The 24,192-nt window shown below is 40.2% G+C and overlaps 1 protein-coding gene and 1 long non-coding RNA gene across 5 annotated transcripts in view; one reads left to right on the top strand and one right to left on the bottom strand.

The window, feature by feature from the left end:
• LOC124266484 (complexin-like) overlaps nt 1-24,192 on the bottom strand; it is a 286,478-nt gene that overhangs the window by 140,183 nt on the left and 122,103 nt on the right. For all 4 annotated transcript variants that reach the window (XM_046701276.1, XM_046701279.1, XM_046701275.1 and 1 more), the window contains exon 4: nt 13,583-13,634. The gene's annotated coding sequence lies outside the window, so the exon portion shown is untranslated. The remainder of the gene's footprint in view (nt 1-13,582; nt 13,635-24,192) is intronic.
• Nucleotides 1,085-23,927, top strand: LOC124266486. The gene is made up of 4 exons (XR_006895776.1): nt 1,085-1,097; nt 19,398-19,533; nt 23,495-23,497; nt 23,917-23,927. It is a non-coding gene; the product is annotated as an uncharacterized LOC124266486 (long non-coding RNA).

Raw genomic sequence — 24,192 nt, 5'->3', positions numbered from 1 at the left:
TCTAGAAGCTGTTTAGATACGCATTGTTAAAATTGTGAATTCACTGCGGCAATAGGTCACTGCAATAAATGAACACCATTAATATTATTTTGGAAAGGTAAAAAAGGATCAAGTCTAGTTGAAAAAAAAAACTCTCATTTTGTACATAAATTCCACAAAGAGTGAAAACAGTCATTTGGGTCTGTGAATAGATCACGTGTTCCCAGTCATTACAGCATGCTGAAAAACTTTGATTAAAATTTAACCATCAACAGCTATCAAATATTGAGTAAATAAGGTTTTTCATCAACAAATTTCACCCCATTACCAATTTTAGGTCACAAATGGAATATTTTCAGTTTTAAATATGAAAGTTTGTGGAATGCAAAGAAAATTGAAGAAAATGGATACAAACATGCTTGCTTTTGTCTGGGCAGAAACTCTCCTCTACTTTTGATTGTTGAGGAATTTTGATCAATATCCTTTCATTAACCTCCTAACACTACCAAGCTTCCAATTAACTCACAAGGAAAGGAATCTCTTGCAAAAGAACATTCAATTCTTCCATGCACTGATTTGACACAATCATTTCCTGCAATGGGAAATGTCCATCGAGGTAACGTAAAGAAATTACCAGGAATCTGCAGAATGCTTTGTTCATTATATGATTAATTGACTTCAATATTGCTGAAGACGCGACCTGTTCAATGTCGCAGTTCCAGCCGATCTCATATTCTGCTTCCCACAGTCTCGAGGGATTACAGGGTAATAGGTGCAGTGCCACCTCACCAGATAAGTCTTGATTGATACATGTACACAGCCAAGTTTCATACGGTAGTGGCAGCGGTCGGCAACTTCTGTTAAACCCTTACACTAAAGACTATGCATACTCGGCTCAAAAATGGTCCAAAATGACCCTTCATTTTGGGACAACTTTAATGGAAGTATTCGGTCAATAGCTTCAGCTTCAGTAATTTAGTGGTTTCCACGAATTTTGGACATGGGTCATCTACTGCCTGTTGCATTGATGAACAAGATGAGGAGGATAGCAATGGACAGATTTACACAATTTTTGAATACAGCTAAAAAATCACTTTGGATTATCTAATTTCTTCATAGTTAATTTGTCATGAAAACGTCAAGTGTCCTGCCTCTTTCGGTTGGCATACATAAAGAGGTTATTACATGACAGTTTTCCTTTTGCCAGTCATATCAGCCTGAGACTACATTTTAAGCTGAGGGCTGATATGGTAGTCTCGGGCTGATATGACTGGTGAAAGGAAAACTGTCATATCATAACCTTTTTATCACATACCACATCAAGGGACGTAACTCTAAAATAAACTAGGCTCCGTCTATTGAAGTTTTGAGTGTTTGCCTGTATTCATTCCGTTCAGTTTAGTAGCTGAGCAATACGACTGATATGCAATTACGGTGGTCAATATGGACATATGCAGACAACCAGTATTGTATGTGCAAAATGGTCCATATTATTCATAGGTATATGATAAAAGCATATAATTATTACATAGTGTCCAAGACTGCAGAGGTTCAACCTTGGCACTAAAGCAGAACAAGTTTCCAGTCTAACAACAGAGGAAAACAGATGCTGGCGCAGATTATGGACACTATCTATGTAATGCTGTTTGTGAACATCTGTATAGTTCTTAAAGAACAATATTATCTAAATGTCATTGGTTGAAGGAAGTATTAATAAACAGAAAATAACAAATGTGATAAACATTTATTAACATAGATGACATTTGGGATAGTCTGAACATATGTTATGTCCAAGAAATGGAAGAGCAAAGACGATTCTACCCTAGGTCATTGTGCCATTAGCACATTCCAATTGCCCAGTGAAATCACTAAAGGGCAATAATGGTGCAATGTTTGAATTAATTTGAATCTAATCAATCAAATACAGAGTCCTGATGCCCAAACAAGTGTTTCTTTATTGTAACCTTAAACTCCAATTAAGGATCTCAGAAATACTGAATTCCATTAAACAAGGCAAGAGCACTTCCTACGTGTGTTTGTATAGAGCTAGATCTGCTGTTTTGTACTCTGAACACTAATTAGACAATAACTTATAGCCAATGTGATTACTTTAAAGCTCTCAGATAACTGAACCCAAACTTTGTAAATTGATCTTTAATTGTTCCATAGTTCTGGTACAAGTCTATCATATTTCAACATATTTCTATGGTCTTGTCAAATCTTTGCCTGATCGTTTGGGTGTTTTCAAAGAATGTCAACATAAATGTAAACTGTAGAGAAACAGCAATGAGTTAATAATAATGGATTTGTATAGCGCCTAGTTTCCACCATACGATGCTAAACAGCGTTGAAATCACAATCTGATCCATATTACCCCGGATAACCCAAGCTGCCTGTGAGGAGCTAGAAGGTTATAGTCACATGACTTATCCCAATGGGTACCCATTTTCTGCTGGGTGAACAGAGGCTGAGTAGCTGGGTTTCTATGAGCCCAACTGTTTTCCACATACAAAATGAACTCAGGAATTGGGACTAGTCAGTTCCAAGTTGACGAGGAAAGCCAAGAAAATTGTTCACAAATCCGAGCTTTAAGGAAGAGAGTTTTTATGGATGTCAACTTCTTTATTATGAGGAACACAAAGTTTCAGAGTTGTGGTGAATGAAGGAGTAAGGATATGCTCGGAAACGTTGTGTTCCTCATATAAAGAAGTTGACATCCATAAAAAACTCTCTTCCTTATGTGCATCACTTCTAAATGCCATTCAAAGACCCAAATCCGAGCTTTGTTTACAACACTGACATCAGAGCAAGGTATTTGCACATTCTGAACATTTATGAAAACAAGACCTTCACAATTACTTAATAATACCTAATGGAAAACACAAATGCTAACTGAACACTATAGTTTAAACAGTAGGCCCTTGGCCTAGATATTTGAAGCTCTCTTAACGCTAAGACAGTCGTAAGTGCCATACATTAACATTAACTTATGACTATCTTAGCTCTAAGAGAGCTTCGAAAATCTAGGCCATAATTGAGTTAACATGAAACCCCAATCATCTAAACACCACGCAGTGTATCAATACTAGCAATACTGTCCAGATCCTGGTCAATGATAGGTTGTCAATACTGTTGCCATGGTTTTCTGTGGCTATCACATTGCAAATCGGATGAACATGTTGATCAGATGAATAATGTTTGGTAATATGATTCTCTGGATGTAGTGACTCAGCTTCGTCTACTTACCTGAATGTCAGGTCGGATATCTACTATGTGGTACTGAGATTTGATGGCGGAAACTACTACGCTCAGTAGGCGTGAACTGTGTTTGTTTAGTTTATTGTTTAACTATATACTAAACAATATTCTAGTTGCGAACATGACCACTCATTCTATCACGTCACCATTGACAACAACAAAAAATTCATTGTCATTTTGATGCATTTGATTGGCTAATAAAGCAGAATGTTTTTGCGTACATCATGCAACATGGCCACATAAATGAAAATAATTTTGATCCCGCCCACAAACGGACTGCTGTTTTCTGCTTGGCTTATAATCGAATATGCAGCATTTCTGAGTGGAATCTTACTTTGTATTACCTTCTGCAGTGTTTGTTAATGATTAATAAAACAGTCTGTGAAGTTGTAGACATATTTGTTTATGGTTAGAGACTTCAATATATCTAAACATTTATTAAGTTTTAAACATAAAAACTTTATGCACATTTTGCTCAAACCTGTTTAAAAATTTACAGCAATTCTTAACCACATTCCTGGGGACACTTTCGGACCCAGGACTATCTGCAGAGTACAATGATTGCAGAAGGCTTTCAATATATCTGGTCTGGTTCTCATGACCGAAGCAAAGATTCATCTTAATTTAGCTAGCAGACAAATCACTCAGAATGATAGATTTAGATCTGTGACAACAGCAGGTCACACATTTAGAAAACTTTGCTGATGATATGTGAATACGAGTACCTTGGGTAGTTATATGAAAGTTACAAATACAGGTTTCAAAGGTTAAAATATTAAGTTTATTACATGGAATAAGTTTGAATATGGTCTACTCTGAGGCAGATATTTGTCCCCAAGTAGGAGTTTACATTTTTTCAATTTATGTTGATATAGACTCAGCTAACATGACAACTTGAGCAGGGTGACTTTTATTTTACTGACAACAGAAACAATACAGCTGAGCAATTAAAAATTTAATTATTGCATGAAACCAACTCAAAATTCTCTTAAAAATAGTTAATACAAAGTTCTGTAGCATAAGCATCCAAAATAAACATTATTTGTACAATCGTCAAAAACTCCTAGCCTTTTATGTACAAGTTCCTGTAAGTCTTAGAAATGGTTCGTGCTAAATTCACAGACTGATGCCAGTCTTCAACACAAGCACAGTCAATACAAACTTGTTTATTCTCCTAAGCAGTCTCATGGCCTTGAACTGCCCTGAGGAGTCTGATAAACAACCAGCACAGCGCTCTCCCAATATCCCCCATTCCACTGCCTCCCCCATCCCCGAAGCCCATTCCTAGAAGGTCTGGCACCATCTCTGGTCTGCCCAGATCATGTCCATTTCAGGGAATTCAATCAATCAGGCTAACACATACAATTTCCGCAGCTTCCACCAAACCTACGGTCTCACCAGTAGGCAAAGGGATTGCATTAAATTTCAATGGAGACGGCACTGCTCCTTTGACCGGATTGCACTTCTGACCACTACACACTACACATCGTAAAACACTGCCATATGGTGCCACTGGCGCTGGCACCACTAGCTACCGTTGGCGCTTGACCATTGTGTGACCGCTATCGCAAGCAGGCTTACAAGTACCTGAAGTCAAAAACAGGCAAACCCCAGATCGTAAGGGATATCTGTTTGCAACATGCAATCTCATTGCTAATTGAGCAGTCATGAACAGAGTCCATGCTTGATGTGCAGCAGACCAGGTTCATGCCAAACATGCAGCAGATCTTCCACAATTTGTTTCTCGAGGGTAACAACATAATGAAGTTTGAAATGAAGCCAAAGTGCGTTAACCATTGGTTTTCGTCCTCATGAGGCTGCTCTCCAACTGTTGGACAAAAATAGCTGATCTCAGTTCCATCCATTAAACAATTTGCTACCCACTGTCATGCAGAATCAATCTATTTTTATGTTTAGATTGAATTTAGCTGCTATTTTCTTGAAAGAAATTGCAAAGAACAATGTCCTTTTGTAAATTTGTTACAACTGGCGCTTAAATCAACATGTTCATTCTGTTGGAAATCTAATCACATTGTGTCATTGAGTGTAATTGTGTTAGTTCCAACTTGTTTAAAGGAAACTTTGAAATAAGCAGTATGTCTGAGAGTCACACTGTTACAAGTGAAAGAGACAAAGAGTTCTTATGTGTATATTTAAAGATTGTTCAATCAGATTTAAACTAAACTAAGAACACTATTGAGTTCCATTTGTTTCTTGCAGAGAGATCACCAAAAATTATTCAATAACTTTCAAACAGTTCATTTCACAGGTCTCCAAGAAATGAAAACCTTTGCAATTTGACAACACCTCCTCTGATTAATCACGTTTTGGACAGTATAAGTGTGAAACAGTTGATTGTAGGGTATGACCATGCTGTCCCAGTATGATACAACACATAGTCATATGGATCATACCTTGTGACCATCCAATTGGACCTCAGCTCTCACAACAAGCATTGGGTACTGGCAGCCTAATCAGTTCTCACAACAAGCAGGGGGTACTGGGGAACCTCAGTTCTTACAACAAGTAGGGGGTACTGGCAGCCTAATCAGTTCTCACAACAAGTAGGGGGTACTGGGAACTCAGCTCACACAACAAGGGGGTACTGGGGACTCCCAGCTCTCACAACAAGCATTGGGTACTGGCAGCCTAATCAGTTCTCACAACAAGCAGGGGGTACTGGGGAACTCAGCTCTCACAACAAGCATTGGGTACTGGCAGCCTAATCAGTTCTGACAACAAGTAGGGGGTACTGGGGAACTCAGTTCTCACAACAAGCATTGGGTACTGGCAGCCTAATCAGTTCTGACAACAAGTAGGGGGTACTGGGGAACTCAGTTCTCACAACAAGCATTGGGTACTGGCAGCCTAATCAGTTCTGACAACAAGTAGGGGGGTACTGGGGAACTCTCAGCTCTCACAACAAGCATTGGGTACTGGCAGCCTCACAACAAGCAGGGGTAATCAGTTCTCACAACAAGTAGGGGGTACTGGGAACTCAGTTCTTACAACAAGTAGGGGGTACTGGGGAAGCCTAATCAGTTCTGACAACAAGTAGGGGGTACTGGGGAACTCAGCTCTCACAACAAGCATTGGGTACTGGCAGCCTAATCAGTTCTGACAACAAGTAGGGGGTACTGGGGAACTCAGCTCTCACAACAAGTAGGGGGTACTGGGGACCTCAGCTCTCACAACAAGCATTGGGTACTGGCAGCCTAATCAGTTCTGACAACAAGTAGGGGGGTACTGGGAACTCAGTACTAGCAGCCTAATCAGTTCTGACAACAAGTAGGGGGTACTCAGCTCTCACAACAAGCATTGGGTACTGGCAGCCTAATCAGTTCTGACAACAAGTAGGGGGGGAACTACTCTCAGTTCACAACAAGTAGGGGGTACTGGGGACCTCAGCTCTCACAACAAGCATTGGGTACTGGCAGCCTAATCAGTTCTGACAACAAGTAGGGGGTACTGGGGAACTCAGTTCTTACAACAAGCATTGGGTACTGGCAGCCTAATCAGTTCTGACAACAAGTAGGGGGTACTGGGGAACTCAGCTCTCACAACAAGCATTGGGTACTGGCAGCCTAATCAGTTCTGACAACAAGTAGGGGGTACTGGGGAACTCAGCTCTCACAACAAGCATTGGGTACTGGCAGCCTAATCAGTTCTGACAACAAGTAGGGGGTACTGGGGAACTCAGTTCTTACAACAAGCAGGGGGTACTGGCAGCCTAATCAGTTCTGACAACAAGTAGGGGGTACTGGGGAACTCAGTTCTTACAACAAGCGGGGATACTGGCAGCCTAATCAGTTCTGACAACAAGTAGGGGGTACTGGGGAACTCAGTTCTTACAACAAGCATTGGGTACTGGCAGCCTAATCAGTTCTTACAACAAGTAGGGGGTACTGGGGAACCTCAGTTCTTACAATAAGCAGGGGTACTGGCAGCCTAATCAGTTCTTACAACAAGTAGGGGGTACTGGGGAACTCAGTTCTTACAATAAGCAGGGGGTACTGGCAGCCTAATCAGTTCTTACAACAAGTAGGGGTTACTGGGGAACTCAGTTCTTACAATAAGCAGGGGGTACTGGCAGCCTAATCAGCTCTTACAACAAGTAGGGGGTACTGGGGAACTCAGTTCTTACAATAAGCATAACAAGGGATACTGGCAGCCTAATCAGCTCTTACAACAAGTAGGGGGTACTGGGGAACTCAGTTCTTACAATAAGCAGGGGGTACTGGCAGCCTAATCAGCTCTTACAACAAGTAGGGGTACTGGGGAACCCTCAGCTCTTACAACAAGCAGGGGTACTGGCAGCCTAATCAGCTCTTACAACAAGTAGGGGTTACTGGGGAACTCAGCTCTTACAATAAGCAGGGGTACTGGCAGCCCTCAGCTCTTACAACAAGCTGGGGTACTGGGGACCTCAGCTCTTGCAACAAGCAGGCAGTACTGGGTGTCCAGTCAGCTCTTACAACAAGCAGGGGGTACTGGGGGTCCAGTCAGCTCTTACAACAAGCAGGGGGTACTGTGGACATAGTCAGCTCTTACAACACGCAGGGGGTACTGGGGGTCCAGTTAGCAGCTCTTACAACAAGCAGGGGGTACTGGGGACCTCAGCTCTTACAACAAGCAGGGGATACTGGGAACCTCAGCTCAGCTCTTACAACAAGCAGGGGGTACTGGGAACCTCAGCTCTTACAACAAGCAGGGGGTACTGGGGACCTCAGCTCTTACAACAAGCAGGGGGTAATGGGGATCTCAGGGGGTACTGGGGACCAGCTCTTACAACAAGCAGGGGGTACTGTGGGACCTCAGCTCTTACAACAAGCAGGGGTACTGGGGACCTCAGCTCTTACAACAAGCAGGGGGTACTGGGGACATAGTCAGCTCTTACAACAAGCAGGGGACCTGGGGAAAAAGCCTCAGCTCTTTACAACAAGCAGGGGGTACTGGGGACTAGGGACCTCAGTTCTTACAACAAGCAGGGGGTACTGGGGACCTCAGCTCTTACAACAAGCAGGGGGTACTGGGACCCTCAGCTCTTACAACAAGCAGGGGTACTGGGGACTCAGCTCTTTCAACAAGGACCTCCTCAGCTCTTACAACAAGCAGGGGTACTGGGGACCTCAGCTCTTACAACAAGCAGGGGGTACTGGGGACCTCAGCTCTTACAACAAGCAGGGGGTACTGGGGACCTCAGCTCTTACAACAAGCAGGGGGTACTGGGACCTCAGCTCTTACAACAAGCAGGGGGTACTGGGGACCTCAGCTCTTTCAACAAGCAGGGGGTACTGGGGACCTCAGCTCTTTCAACAAGCAGGGGGTACTGGGGACCTCAGCTCTTTCAACAAGCAGGGGGTACTGGGGACCTCAGCTCTTACAACAAGCTGGGGGTAATGGGGACCAGTCAGCTCTTACAACAAGCAGGGGGTACTGGGGACAGCTCTTCCAACAGGGGGTACTGGGAACCTCAGCTCTTTCAACAAGCAGGGGGTACTGGGACCTCAGCTCTTTCAACAAGCAGGGGGTACCGGGAACCTCAGCTCTTTCAACAAGCAGGGGGTACTGGGGACCTCAGCTCTTACAACAAGCAGGGGGTACTGGGAACCTCAGCTCTTACAACAAGCAGGGGGTACTGGGGACCTCAGCTCTTACAACAAGCAGGGGGTACTGGGACATATTCTATCCCACAATTCCACACATTGATGAACAATTTCCATAATGATTAATGACCTCAAATAATTGGAATACCTCAATGGTCAATATGTGAGGAACATTAATTTGACATTACAATCATAGATTGCCCTAAGGAAGGAGAAGTGTCTAACTGGTAGGCTACTTTGGTTCTGTATTCAGAGAATATGGAATAGAGTAGCTAATAGATTCAATCATTTCATAGATTTATCTTCTTCACAGATGGTATATCACCAGCAGTCTGCACGCTATAAACTTGTCTAAAGGGAATTAGGTGTTCATAGGAGGAGACAGGATAATTTGTCATTATGGGGCTGGGGTGTGGGTCAGGGGTGGGGGATGAAGATGGGGTAGGGGGATGAGGGGTGGAGAAGGCACATTCTGCACTGACAAATAAAAAAAATAATGAACAAACACAACACAATTTGTTGTAAATATGATCCTTTTGAATATCTGACTTGATATTGGGCAAGTCTTGATGAATTCCTGATACATAAAATATAATCATACAATTCATACATGCTCACTACATCTGTATACAACTCAAAAAGCCTTAAATTCTTCCATACACTCAAATTCAACAAATACATCAGGTTATGAGTTAAATTTGGAAATTGAGATTAATGACACATCAGCTGCATAATTTTGTTTCAAGATCTTAGACACTTAACAAGTGATCCGATTCACGAGTTATTTCTATCTGAGGAGCACTGCAGTTCCAATCGTTATACAGCACAATCTCGGAAATGAAAACTCTCCTCAGTTTTTCCGCGCAACCCTTGAGCAGCCAATTACAGTAAAGGAAAGCCCATCACTCTTCAATCTCTGACACCAGAACATTTGGAAACCTTTTTCCTACCATCTCATCTTTACTGGAAGTTACGTTCAAGGAGACCTTGGTCAAATTATACAAAATTGATGAAAATACTTCTCGTGTTTTTGGATCCTGTATGATCATATGCTTTTCAGAAATTAGAAACATTTTTTGGACTGTTCATCACAAACATGATTATGATAATTAATGTTTATTAAAGTCAATTAATAACTTACAATCACTAAAAGAGAGCTGGAAAGTCATAATGTCCTTGTCATAGCCCCAATGATAAAACTTACAACAGAGGATTCAATTACCATTGGACCCCTCTAATTATGACTGACTGACTGAGTTTGGTTTTAACGCCGCTTTTAGCAATATTCCAGCAACATCACGGCGGGGGACACCAGAAATGGGCTTCACACATTGTGCCCATGAGGGGATTCGAACCCGGGTCTTCGGCGTGACGAGCCAACGCTTTAACCATTAGGCTACCCCACCGCCCCCTCTAATTATGAGTGAGTGATTTGGGTTTAATACTGCTATTAACAGTCTCCCATTACTATCACACTGTTTCAGTTGAAGACAAGTTGGAGAAAAAGACTGAAGTGATGGCACCCATATACCATTGAGTAATTGTTATGATGTTGACAAACCTAGGCGCATATGGATTCAAACCCAAGATCATAGGATTCTGGCATACCAAAGGGAGATAACTCTGCACAGCTGCAGTCTGCATGGCACTGAAGAATAAAATTTGATCAACCATGATCCCCTTTCAATTTGAACACTGAGTAATGATTTACATAGAAGTACCAACCTGCTCCATCACTGTTGTGGAGGTTGGAGAGGTTGCTGGGTTGGGTCACCTATGACATCAAGACATTACCATGTATAACCAGACAAGCATGTAGTATAACTACAGACATAGTACTGAGCCACAAGAAAAGAAGCCAGATCCTGAAGCCCAGAATTTCTGAGTCAGTCTGTAAGGTTTGATGCCACTTTTGAAATATTCTACCTAAAGAAGATGCCGAGAATTAGGGGAGAATAAGGATTCACTCATGGTAACCATGCATGGAGACACACAAGGACACTTGATTTAAACAGCCAATGGACAAACCCATTGATGAACTGTCCTAAACGCAGCCATGCATGTCAGTGTCAGACACGGAACATATGAAAGCCTTTTTAGGCAAAATGTAAAGTGTCCAGAGGTCTATTTATCTAAAGCGTGGAGGGAGACAAAGGGAGACAATCTGATGGCACAATTGAAACACACACAGATCCCATAATCCTTACAAAACTGATATGTATTAAAGATATCATAAGGATGAGTAGAATTGGCTATTTGATGTTGACCGGATGTTTTCAGTAAAGGATGGGCCTGTCGACTACATATCTGAGTCCCTATAAGTGAGATTCTTAGTGGAAACATGTCCCTTTTGTGGCCATTTCCAAGGTTGATGAAATTGTGGTCAAAATATTTCCACAAATCACATGTTCAGCACCACCAGTTCCTGACGCTTACAGCTGAAAACTGCAGTCAAAAGGCTCTTGTGTATTAAGGATGAGGTGTATTACAAATATATCTCAGTAAGGGCCTCTGACTGATTCACTTGGTACAACAGTAGCCCTTGAGCTGGATGTAGACACACAGACCCCAGGCATTGGTTCATGGGCCTCCAGCAGAAAGTGAACACAATCTCCACTACACTCATAAGCATGCTATTCCTGAGACTCAAGCATTTGCCTGAGCTGACAGATAAAAGACTCTGACAGTTCAATATCAGGGAAAAAGAAACAGTTACAGTGTATTTCAGAAAGTGTACAAAGTGCTGAAATACTATATCAAATCAATACTCCACAATGCTGTAAATAGTTTCAGTCTATTTCCATAACGCTATAGCTTCAAGAATCATATAAAATAATTTGGGAAAATACAGAGGGAAGATCATTTTTGTTGTTGTGAAATAAAATGTGAACCTCATCTTCTGACCTGCAAAGTTGATATTTTCCTTGTAACTGGATTATTCGTGGTAATATCAACAGGGAACTTGATGAAATAGACACATCATTTGAAAAGAGAAAAATTACACTCGCGTAACCTTGATTCGTGGATATAAAGGAAATGTGGCGAAATTCATATTTTAAATGCATGATTTAATTTTGTATATGCACTGATTATTTTATTCATTGATTCAGCAAAATGAAAATGCCCAATATTCCACTCGTGAATGAAACGTTTGTTTACGGAAGCCATTTGCAATCATCACCCATTCGTGTGCCCACAAAATGTGACGTCGCCTTGTTTCGTGGATTACGTAGTTGGTTACTTTATACCACTATGTACGACATCCCACTGCAGTAAGTATTGACACCAAGAAAAGCAGACAACAAGAAGTGAGAAGGTTGGAGCTAACGGTATCTTTTTTACTTGACATTTTGTAAAAATATAATTTGGTAATTGTGGTATTAGTGATCTGGGGCTATTTATCTCAATGCTGGACAATTATATTTAGTGTACTTGCGTGTAAAGCAGATATTCGGAACTTTTTTGTCAGTGAGGTGTGGCATTGTATGTACATCAAAAGTACCGCTTCGTGACGTCAGTCGAAACTTAATTTTCGAGCTAGCATGATAATTTTCGCGATCCACGAATCAAGGTTATCCACGAATTTAGGTTACGCTTCTGTAAATTTTACAACACATATATATTCATGAATGCTTATCCTATCTCACATTGTGCATTTATCTACTTTTTTCAATGTGTTTGGGTGAGGTGTCTTTTTTAAGCTTGAAACAGGACAGAGAGTGCCACCATTGATGGATGGAAAGGTAAGACGAGACTAACAGCATCGGGTGGCTAGGCTCGCTGACTTGTTTAATACATGTCATCATATCCCAACAGCGTAGATTGATGCTCATGTTGTTGATCACTAAATTATCTGGTCCAGATTTGATGTTTTACAGACTGCCATCATATAGCTGGAATATTGTGCAGGATTAAACAGCAAACAAATATGGATTAAAAGAAGAAGAAATGCATAGTGTGAGATGGGATGAGTTAAAAAGAAACTACTATCTACATATCCTGAGAGAGTGCTGTCTCTCATCTGTTATCAGCAACAAGAAGAAATGCACAGTGTGAGATGGGATGAGTTAAAAAGAAACTACTATCTACATATCCTGAGAGAGTGCTGTCTCTCATCTGTTATCAGCAACAAGAAGAAATGCATAGTGTGAGATGGGATGAGTTAAAAAGAAACTACTATCTACATATCCTGAGAGAGTGCTGTCTCTCATCTGTTATCAGCAACAAGAAGAAATGCACAGTGTGAGATGGGATGAGTTAAAAAAGAAGAAACTACTATCTCTATATATCCTGAGAGAGGGTGCTGTCTCTCATCTGTTATCAGCAACAAGAAGAAATGCACAGTGTGAGATGGGATGAGTTAAAAAGAAACTACTATCTACATATCCTGAGAGGGTGCTGTCTCTCATCTGTTATCAGCAACAAGAAGAAATGCACAGTGTGAGATGGGATGAGTTAAAAAGAAACTACTATCTACATATCCTGAGAGAGTGCTGTCTCTCATCTGTTATCAGCAACAAGAAGAAATGCACAGTGTGAGATGGGATGAGTTAAAAAGAAACTACTATCTACATATCCTGAGAGAGTGCTGTCTCTCATCTGTTATCAGCAACAAGAAGAAATGCACAGTGTGAGATGGGATGAGTTAAAAAGAAACTACTATCTACATATCCTGAGAGAGAGTGCTGTCTCTCATCTGTTATCAGCAACTTGGTACAAGTACATCTTCTCAGTCTTACCTGCAGCTATGAGTGAAGAGCCTGTCTAGGTTCTGGTGGTAACTCCGGGTATCTGGAACACAGAGGGCAGATATGGAACACCTGACACAGAACACCTGTAGATGTACAACCACTGATACCCCATCCAGCTCTATCACACCTGCAACAAACTTGGTGTCCACCAGCTTCAGTGGGGCACACAGTCCTCATTCTTTGAAGTATGATGGAATTGGCAAGGCCCAACCTTTAGGGGTGGGGAACAAAATTCTGATTGGAAGGTAAATAATAATGCACTTTAATTTTTTTCCTCTTTTTATCCATCATGATACTACGACTCAGTCTTTTTTAGTATTATTTTATTTTGTAATTTAACATTGAAATCCATTTTTTATTTTTTCAGTCATTCCTTTTGTGAGGATTGCAATATTTTGTGCTTTTCACTTAAATTAAAAGTGTTAAGTGTATTGGACTTTACTTTTAGCAGCTATTCTAATATTCTATGTTGATCATGTTCTGTATATTTCAGTGTCAATATGATGATGTAGTTTTTACTCAATAGGTTTAAATAATAGTATTTCAAAAACTTTATTTTCCTTGATAGCTGGAGTAACTGAATTTGTATTTGTCAACATTTTATATATTTCTTGTCAGCGGAATAAAATAACACTCAATATTCTGCCAAAATAAAAAACAACTAAATTCATCCCTTCATAAACATGAGTATTCTGGTGGCAGTGGATTCCAGTTTAGTATCAACATAAGAGATTTGTATCCATACATTATTGATAATGAATATCATGATATACAATGCACAAACGACTCTTATATAATACAATGGTCTGCATCGTCCTTCAGACCTGAAATCATCTCAGGTGACAAACCATGCAGGTGATCTGAACAAAGATAGTGTTAGTAATCTAATTACTGACTGACTGACTGACTGAGTTTGGCTTTATGCCGCTTTTAGCAATATTCCAGCAACATCACGGCAGGGGGACACCAGAAATGGGCTTCACACATTGTGCCCATGAGGGGATTCGAACCCGGGTCTTCGGCGTGACGAACCAACGCTTTAACCATTAGGCTACCCCACCACCCCCAATCTAATTACTGACATCTTGTAACTGTTTATGTTCAGTATATACATTTTCATGTAATCCTGTGCCGGCCATTGTGATGTCATCAGTTATGATGACATCACAATCAAATGACATCACTTATGTCTCTGCCTCTGGAGTTGTTGCTGTATTTACAATGGTTATCACTGGCTACAAACACAAAATGGTGGATGAACAATTCTGAATGATGAATGGATTTTCACCTGAGTGTCATCCAAGCTAAAATATATCAGTACTTGATAATAAAAGCTAAAATATCCGTAAAAGCCTTGGTTATTTGTAACTTTTAACAACTTGTCGTGATGTATTGGATGTTGGAGGACACTCGGGTGAGAGTCTCTACATGTACAGCTAATCCCGGACAATCTCTCCAGCACGGTCACAGGATGCTTGTACATGTGTGTGCTGCCTGTCATCAATAACCACAGCAAACCCTCAGTCTAATGTGCTTGTTAAATCACTCTGTTATTCTTGAAATGAAATCTTCTGCTATACCCATATATCATTCTGCAACATCAAAGAAATGGGTTTTACTTCAAAGGATCAATTTTGTCATCATGAAGCACAAAATCAAAGTGTGTCTGGTAACACCGATATGCAGCTTAAATAAAATTGGTCAAAAAGTATCTGAGAAAACGTATACGGGTTAGAAAATTAATCCCAGCACGAGAAACTCATATTCAGCATTTACAGAGTACATAATACCTGGCCCTCATTGGAGTGAGTGTCGTTTTACGCCGCTTTTAGCAATATTCTGTCAATATCACAGCGGGGGACACCAGAAATGGGCTTAAAACATTGTACCCATGTAGGGAATCAAACCCAGGTCTTCAGTGCGACAAGCAGACACTTAACCATTAGGCTACCTCCACCGCCCTGGTCCTCATTGGAAACATTCTTGATGTTGCATTCATGAAAAATAATTTATACTGGTTGGGCACAACAGAAACAGACATATCAGTAAACAATTAATGACCTGACACTGGTCTGCCACAACCGATACAAAAATACCAGTGTACACCATGACCTGACACACAAGACACACATACCAGTGTACACCATGACCTGACACACAAGACACACATACCAGTGTACACCATGACCTCACACACAGACAAGACACACATACCAGTGTACACCATGACCAGACACACATACCAGTGTACACCATGACCTCACACACACCAGTGTACACCATGACCTCACACACAGACAAGACACACATACCAGTGTACACCATGACCAGACACACATACCAGTGTACACCATGACCTCACACACTCAGACAAGACACACACACCAGTGTACACAATGACCTCACACACAGACAAGACACACATACCAGTGTACACCATGACCAGACAGACATACCAGTGTACACCATGACCTCACACACAGACAAGACACACATACCAGTGTATACCATGACCTCACAGAGAAGACACATACCAGTGTATACCATGACCTCACACACAGACAAGACACACATACCAGTGTACACCATGACCTCACACACAGACAAGACACACATACCAGTGTATACCATGACCTCACACACAAGACACACATACCAGTGTACACCATGACCTCACACACAGACAAGACACACATACAAGTGTATACCATGACCTCACACACAAGACACACATACCAGTGTACATCATGACCTCACACAGACAAGACACACATACCAGTGTACATTATGACCTCACACACAGACAAGACACACATACCAGTGTGCACCATGACCTCACACACAGACATGACACACATACCAGTGTACATCATGACCTCACACACAGACAAGACACACATACCAGTGTGCACCATGACCTCACACACAGACAAGACACACATACCAGTGTACACCATGACCTCACACACAGACAAGACACACACATACCAGTGTACACCATGACCTCACACACAGACAAGACACACATACCAGTGTACACCATGACCTCACACACAGACAAGACACACATACCAGTGTACATGACCACACACAGACCTCACACACAGACAAGACACACATACCAGTGTGCACCATGACCTCACACACAGACAAGACACACATACCAGTGTACACCATGACTTCACACACAGACAAGACTCACATACCAGTGTACACCATGACCTCACACACAGACAAGACACACATACCAGTGTACACCATGACCTCACACACAGACAAGACACACATACCAGTGTACACCATGACCTCACACACAGACAAGACACACATACCAGTGTACACCATGACCTCACAGAGATCTATTACAACCATGATAGACATGTCTTATGATCACTGACAAATCGGAGCAGATTACAGAATGCTCAAATGATGAGATGTTCCTCCTTAGTTCCTACTTAATCCTCTGAAGCAGAAAGATAGGCTAGTTCATGACTCGTTTATTACAGCTTCCTTTCTTCAGTGTGTCATCAGACATTTTAATCCTTACAGGAAGCAAGGTTCTTGGACTTTGAAGGGAACCACTGAAAGATAACGAGACGGAGCCTGGAAAGTTTAAAGAAAACTAGGCATTACTATTGATTTTGTGAAAGAAGTACCTTGTCTTTTGAGATATTTTACTGAAAAAAAAATAAAACCAGCTCATCATGGATGTTTTGTAGGTTTCTGTGGAGATGAAAAAACATAATCTTTATCTTGCGAAACTGCTTAAGTTTTCTTATATGTCTACGCTGTTGACATTATTATTTTGAATAATGCTTTGTAAGAAAAACTGGGCAATCCAAACATTACTGAAAAGTCACTATATTTGTGTAAATTTTATCTTTTAGTAATCACAAGAAAAGTGAAAAATCAATTAAGATTTGGAAACATAATATTTGCTTTAAGGACAGATCATTGGATATTTTGGGGAAACCTAAGATTTAAAAAAATGAAAAAAAGGATTAAATAAGAAAATACTTGAAAATGGAGTTTTCAAAGGCATGCTGATTTTTAAAAAATATTTTGGGATTAAAATTGTTTGGCTCCACGTTTTAGACAAAACATATGTTGTAAAACAGTGACTGAAAACATATTTGTTGTGTCACAGATCCCAGCACCACTGTGTAGATGCCTGCCAGGGCCAGTGCCTGCTATCTAGTGGCGGGTAACACTCCTGTTGTGACAGGTGACATTTAGTTCTACCTTCCTGACTGTCTGGGAGAAAATTTCATCAGTTATAATTGTAGTTATCTTGACATTCAGTGTAGACAGGGATTTACCTACATTTTCAAACTAAGTGTTGTTGGCTGGCAATGTGGAAAAAACTATGATATCATTCTGAATTAGTTTATTTCAATATTCCTGTTTTCATGAATTCTGAACAAATGGGGAGTTTTGATTAAAACTGGGGATTTTTACAGTCACTTGCTGTAGACTTGTGCCCACACATTGAGGTATATTTACTGTATAAAGAAAACATTTGCTGTAAATGACACCTGACTTTAGTTTGTATCAACATTGTCACCTTGTCAGTTTCTATGTTTATTAACTTGCAAAGTGGGTCTTCCAGAAAAGGGTATGAATAGTAGGGAAAAAATCTTTATATTTTTGTCATCAACTCCACAGGGGCTTGTAACACTACAAACTGCCATCAAGGTATATACTGTCACTGACGGGGTCTTAGCACTTATGAAATGAGTGCTGGAACCCCGTCAGTAACAGTATATACCTTGATGGCAGTTTGTAGTGTTACAAGCCCCGTGTGATGAACTCCAGCATGGCTTAAGTCACCATGGCTTGTTGGAATGCTACCCTGCCCAGCACCTCGCCCCCCTACCGACCCCTAGAGGCCTCCCTCATTACCCCCTCCCCCCAACAAATGGCACAAGATCATTCTTCCTCTAACTAAACATGACTGACAAATTTCCTAGTTCCTCACAGTCATGACTGTTCCTCTTCCAGCCAATCACCAAATCAAGACAATTACTCCGAGCACATCTAACAGCCGAGAAGTGGGAAGAAGTTTGACACGGGTTCAAACCACAGTTGACATCTAACAAGCTGGTAAATCAAAAGAAGTCATAGATGTGCAATATTCCTTCACAACCCTTGTACAGTGCTACAGATTTCCTCACCAAGACACTAGCAGATCATCAACAGATTCCCCATCTTCTGTACAGATTAAAAGGCCAACATGTATTGATCTGAAATGTTGGAGAATGATATGATGCAGCACTATCTGAAGCATGGTGACTGTGGTGTGTAGGGAGTCAACCATTTGATATTTGAGGAAGGGCTGGGATTTTATTAAAAAAAAAAACTGCCACAAAAATACTTGACAAACATAATTATGCCTTACCCTTTTGACAGAAACGGAAAAAAATGTCAGAAAAAATACATTATTACCAGGGTATGACACTCCCAAAAGTTGAAGCCAGACCACAAGGCTGGGTAGATGTAAAACTTGCCAGCCCTGACCCAAACCTACTGGCCCCTAAATAACTGAGGTTTGAAAGCGACGTAGTTTATCATCCAATTGGAATTCATCATTTATTTTTACAAGTGAATTAATAATGATTTATTATCCTGAAATATGATGAATATCTTCATATACATGTTATTATTTTTATTATTATATAGGATATTTATATAGCGCACATATCCTGGCAACTAGTGCATGCTCAAGGCGCTGATATTTTTTCCTCGATCATTGGATGTCAATCTCAATGGCACATGGTATTATCAATCTCAACTCCCTGGGGAGTATATACATGTCTAAATTTTAACCCGACCATCGGGCAGGTGAATTTGTGAATCTGGCAGTCCATGTTGAAAATGACCCGTCCCGGGCAGTTGGGCAGGCAGGTATTTTGAACGCTGTTATTACATGATTTTTGTTTGTTTGATTGTTTCTAGTTTAAAACCACACTCGGCAATATTTCAGCTGTATGGCAGCAGCCTGTAAAGAATCGAGTCCACAGATCTAAAAAGTACATTGTTGCAAAGTATATTTTATATATTTTTTATTCAGGCTGATAGTTTTAATGAAACAAATATTGTAGCTGTAGCTTAATAATAAGTTCCTAGCATCCTAGCCTCTCTAAAATGTCAAGTAGTCCGTGTGTAACGAGACACTGCTTCAGATGGTAACCCTGTACACTGCAGCCTGGGTGTCGGGTACATAATGGAGGCAGATCCTGGATGAAGATTAACAGTAACTGTGTCACTGCGGACACGCTGCCAGGAAATGTGGGATTCTGTTTCAGTTACTACAAAAAGTTTCCATGGCAATCTTATATCTACTGACATACATGTACTAACCTCAGAAACTAGGTCAAGGCTATTCTTCAGAATTTGTTTTCTTCACGATGCAAAAAGACAATTTTTATATTATATCAAAGAAAAGATTTGAAATTAAACAGAACTTTGAATTTTTAAAGCACTGTATTCTTCATCATAATGTTGCTTTTAACAGTATTTTATTTCTATCATGGTGTGTTTGGGTTGACGAAAACCTAATTACCATTTTGGTGGAACCCAGAAGTACAGGTACGGCGCTAACAGACCAAAAACAAACAGCATTTCCTGGGATCCACATCCATGACCATACAGGAATCTGGCACTCCAAGCAATGCAAGGCTGCACTGCACAGCAAACTGAGGAGCCTAGCCAACTGGGTGCTAGATTTCTTAGAGATGAATATGCAAAAGTACAATTGCCCTTAACAAAAGCAAATAAGAAGGAATGAAGGGTGATCGATGTCAGTGTGACCTTGACAGAGTTTTAATCCTATCACTCTGTGAGATTTGGGGGGAAAGTCGGAAGAATCAAATCAAAGACAGCAGTGAAACCCATCAGGAGCTTACGAGAAGTCTTAACACAACACATACAAATAAAGGATCAAAAGAATAAGCAAAGCTGAAAAACAAACTATTTCGAGAGTGCCTCCTGTTTTTAGAATGATTCTTCATGACTGGTGGCAGAGTTTGTCCAGCAGGGTAGGAATGCTTCCATCAATCTAGGCAGCAACGTCTCAGAACCAGCTGTTATCTTGCATGTGTAACAATATCATCATATATCCCGGTTACAATAAGATTGAAGCTTGTGCCAGAATTATGATGACAAACATGTCTGCTTCTCCTCCATCTTGAAACAGTCTTGAAACAGTCATCAGTGTTCCTGAACACTAATCAGGCAATTATGGCCATTTCTGTAAGAAGGGAATAGTTTACACACTGACCTTTAGATTTAAAGAAAATGCTCTTCAAAGGGAAAAGGGAAGAAATAGTCTTTCTTGCAAAATCTGTTGTGATAAAAGCCTGTAATTATTTAAGTAATGTCTGATTTAGAACTCTTCAGCAACCATGGTATCAACTGGCTCCAAAGGAGTAAACATTTGAACTCAGAATTGAATCAATTTTCTGTGGTAATGAAATCTCCTTAAACCTCTATTGAAGATGTTTGTAAAAGATTGTGTGGGTAGTTTCACAGGTCAGGTAGGTGTGGTTGATTGGTCAGGTAGGTGTGGTTGATTGGTCTGGTAGGTGTGGTTGATTGGTCTGGTAGGTGTGGTTGATTGGTCTGGTAGGTGTGGTTGATTGGTCAGGTAGGTGTGGTTGATTGGTCAGGTACGGGTGGTTGATTGGTCTGGTAGGTGTGGCTGATTGGTCAGGTAGGTGTGGTTCACGGGTCAGGTAGGTATGGTTGACTGGTCAGGTAGGCATGGTTGATTGGTCAGGTAGGTATGGTTGACTGGTCCTGTAGTTATGTTGATTGGTCAGGTAGATGTGGTTGATTGGTCAGGTACGGGTGGTTGATTGGTCTGGTAGGTGTGGTTCACGGGTCAGGTAGGTATGGTAGTCTGGTCAGGTAGGTGTGGTTGATTGGGCAGGTAGGTGTGCATTCTAAATGTAGCAAGTTTATGTTAAAGGATACAGCACTCATTCTAAATGCAGCAAGTTTATGTTAAAGGATACTGCACTCGTTCTAAATGCAGCAAGTTTATGTTAAAGGATACTGCACTCGTTCTAAATGCAGCAAGTTTATGTTAAAGGATACAGCACTCATTCTAAATGCAGCAAGTTTATGTTAAAGGATAGTGCACTCATTCTAAATGCAGCAAGTTTATGTTAAAGGATAGTGCACTCATTCTAAATGCAGCAAGTTTATGTTAAAGGATACGGCACTCATTCTAAATGCAGCAAGTTTATGATAAAGGATACAGCACTCGTTCTAAATGCAGCAAGTTTATGTTAAAGGATAAAGCACTCATTCTAAATGCAGCAAGTTTATGTTAAAGGATACAGCACTCATTCTAAATGCAGCAAGTTTATGTTAAAGGATACTGCACTCATTCTAAATGCAGCAAGTTTATGTTAAAGGATAAAGCACTCATTCTAAATGCAGCAAGTTTATGTTAAAGGATACAGCACTCATTCTAAATGCAGCAAGTTTATGTTAAAGGATACTGCACTCATTCTAAATGCAGCAAGTTTATGTTAAAGGATAAAGCACTCATTCTAAATGCAGCAAGTTTATGTTAAAGGATACAGCACTGTCTAAATGCAGCAAGTGCATGTTAAAGGATAAAGCACTCATTCTAAATGCAGCAAGTTTATGTTAAAGGATACAGCACTCATTCTAAATGCAGCAAGTTTATGTTAAAGGATACTGCACTCATTCTAAATGCAGCAAGTTTATGTTAAAGGATACAGCACTCATTCTAAATGCAGCAAGTTTATGTTAAAGGATACAGCACTCATTCTAAATGCAGCAAGTTTATGTTAAAGGATACGGCACTCATTCTAAATGCAGCAAGTTTATGATAAAGGATACAGCACTCATTCTAAATGCAGCAAGTTTATGTTAAAGGATAAAGCACTCATTCTAAATGCAGCAAGTTTATGTTAAAGGATACAGCACTCATTCTAAATGCAGCAAGTTTATGTTAAAGGATAAAGCACTCATTCTAAATGCAGCAAGTTTATGTTAAAGGATACGGCACTCATTCTAAATGCAGCAAGTTTATGATAAAGGATACTGCACTCATTCTAAATGCAGCAAGTTTATGTTAAAGGATACTGCACTCATTCTAAATGCAGCAAGTTTATGTTAAAGGATACAGCACTCATTCTAAATGCAGCAAGTTTATGTTAAAGGATACTGCACTCGTTCTAAATGCAGCAAGTTTATGTTAAAGGATAAAGCACTCATTCTAAATGCAGCAAGTTTATGTTAAAGGATACTGCACTCGTTCTAAATGCAGCAAGTTTATGTTAAAGGATAAAGCACTCATTCTAAATGCAGCAAGTTTATGTTAAAGGATACAGCACTCATTCTAAATGCAGCAAGTTTATGATAAAGGATACGGCACTCATTCTAAATGCAACAAGTTTATGTTAAAGGATATGGCACTCATTCTAAATGCAGCAAGTTTATGTTAAAGGATCACTAAATGCACTCATTCTAAATGCAGCAAGTTTATGTTAAAGGATACAGCACTCGTTCTAAATGCAGCAAGTTTATGTTAAAGGATACTGCACTCGTTCTAAATGCAGCAAGTTTATGTTAAAGGATACAGCACTCATTCTAAATGCAGCAAGTTTATGTTAAAGGATACAGCACTCATTCTAAATGCAGCATGTTTATGTTAAAGGATACTGCACTCATTCTAAATGCAGCAAGTTTATGATAAAGGATACTGCACTCATTCTAAATGCAACAAGTTTATGTTAAAGGATACGGCACTCATTCTAAATGCAGCAAGTTTATGTTAAAGGATACGGCACTCATTCTAAATGCAGCAAGTTTATGATAAAGGATACGGCACTCATTTTCAATTCAGTAAGTTTATGTTAACAGATAGTCCACCCATTCCAAACGTAAAATGCTTTGTTAACAGTTATTGGTGCCATGATATAAATGTACAAACCTGTGTCTAGGGATTATGTTGTTTTAATGGTTAGCTGGACAATGTAGCAGGATTATATTAAGAGATAGAGGAGCCATGATCAATGTAGCAAGTTTCGGTCAAGGCTTAGCTGTATCCATGAGAAAAACAAAACGTAACAAGTAACAAGGCCCCCAAAGATTAAATGAAGCAAGCTTCTGTCGAGGTATTACAAGCATTATGTGCAATGCAGCGAGCAAACTCTGGCACTGAACAGAAAGAAACAAGGTTCTGGCTTTAAGAACCAAATTGTGCTCACCAAATAAAGCCTCAACTTAAAGTACATTTTGACATAGCCTAATAGGATCGTTGTTTATGGCTGTCCATTATAAAGTATCCCATCCTGGCTTTGATGAGAGATTTTCAAACAAAATAGAGGTTACATTGATGTCAGAGGTCTATGGGAGCTATACAAGCTAAAATGGTTTCAATCCTTGGAAAGGATACCTCTTTTTCAAGCTAATTAAGGAATGAAGACAGTTCTAAAAGCATGTCCTCAATGATTATTTCACGGGTGAGGCCTCTATTTGAGAAATTCTTGGCCATTGAGGATCATCAAAGTCTCTCTCTTCCAGCATTCTCAAGTGCAAATTTGAAATGTCTCTACAAA

This window comes from Haliotis rubra, unplaced genomic scaffold (genome assembly GCF_003918875.1).
Source record: "Haliotis rubra isolate DU_JTF1 unplaced genomic scaffold, ASM391887v1 Scf126, whole genome shotgun sequence".
NCBI classification, from domain to species: domain Eukaryota; kingdom Metazoa; phylum Mollusca; class Gastropoda; order Lepetellida; family Haliotidae; genus Haliotis; species Haliotis rubra.
The sequence above is the reverse complement of the archived record's forward strand: the minus strand, read 5'-3'. Positions and strand labels throughout refer to the sequence as shown.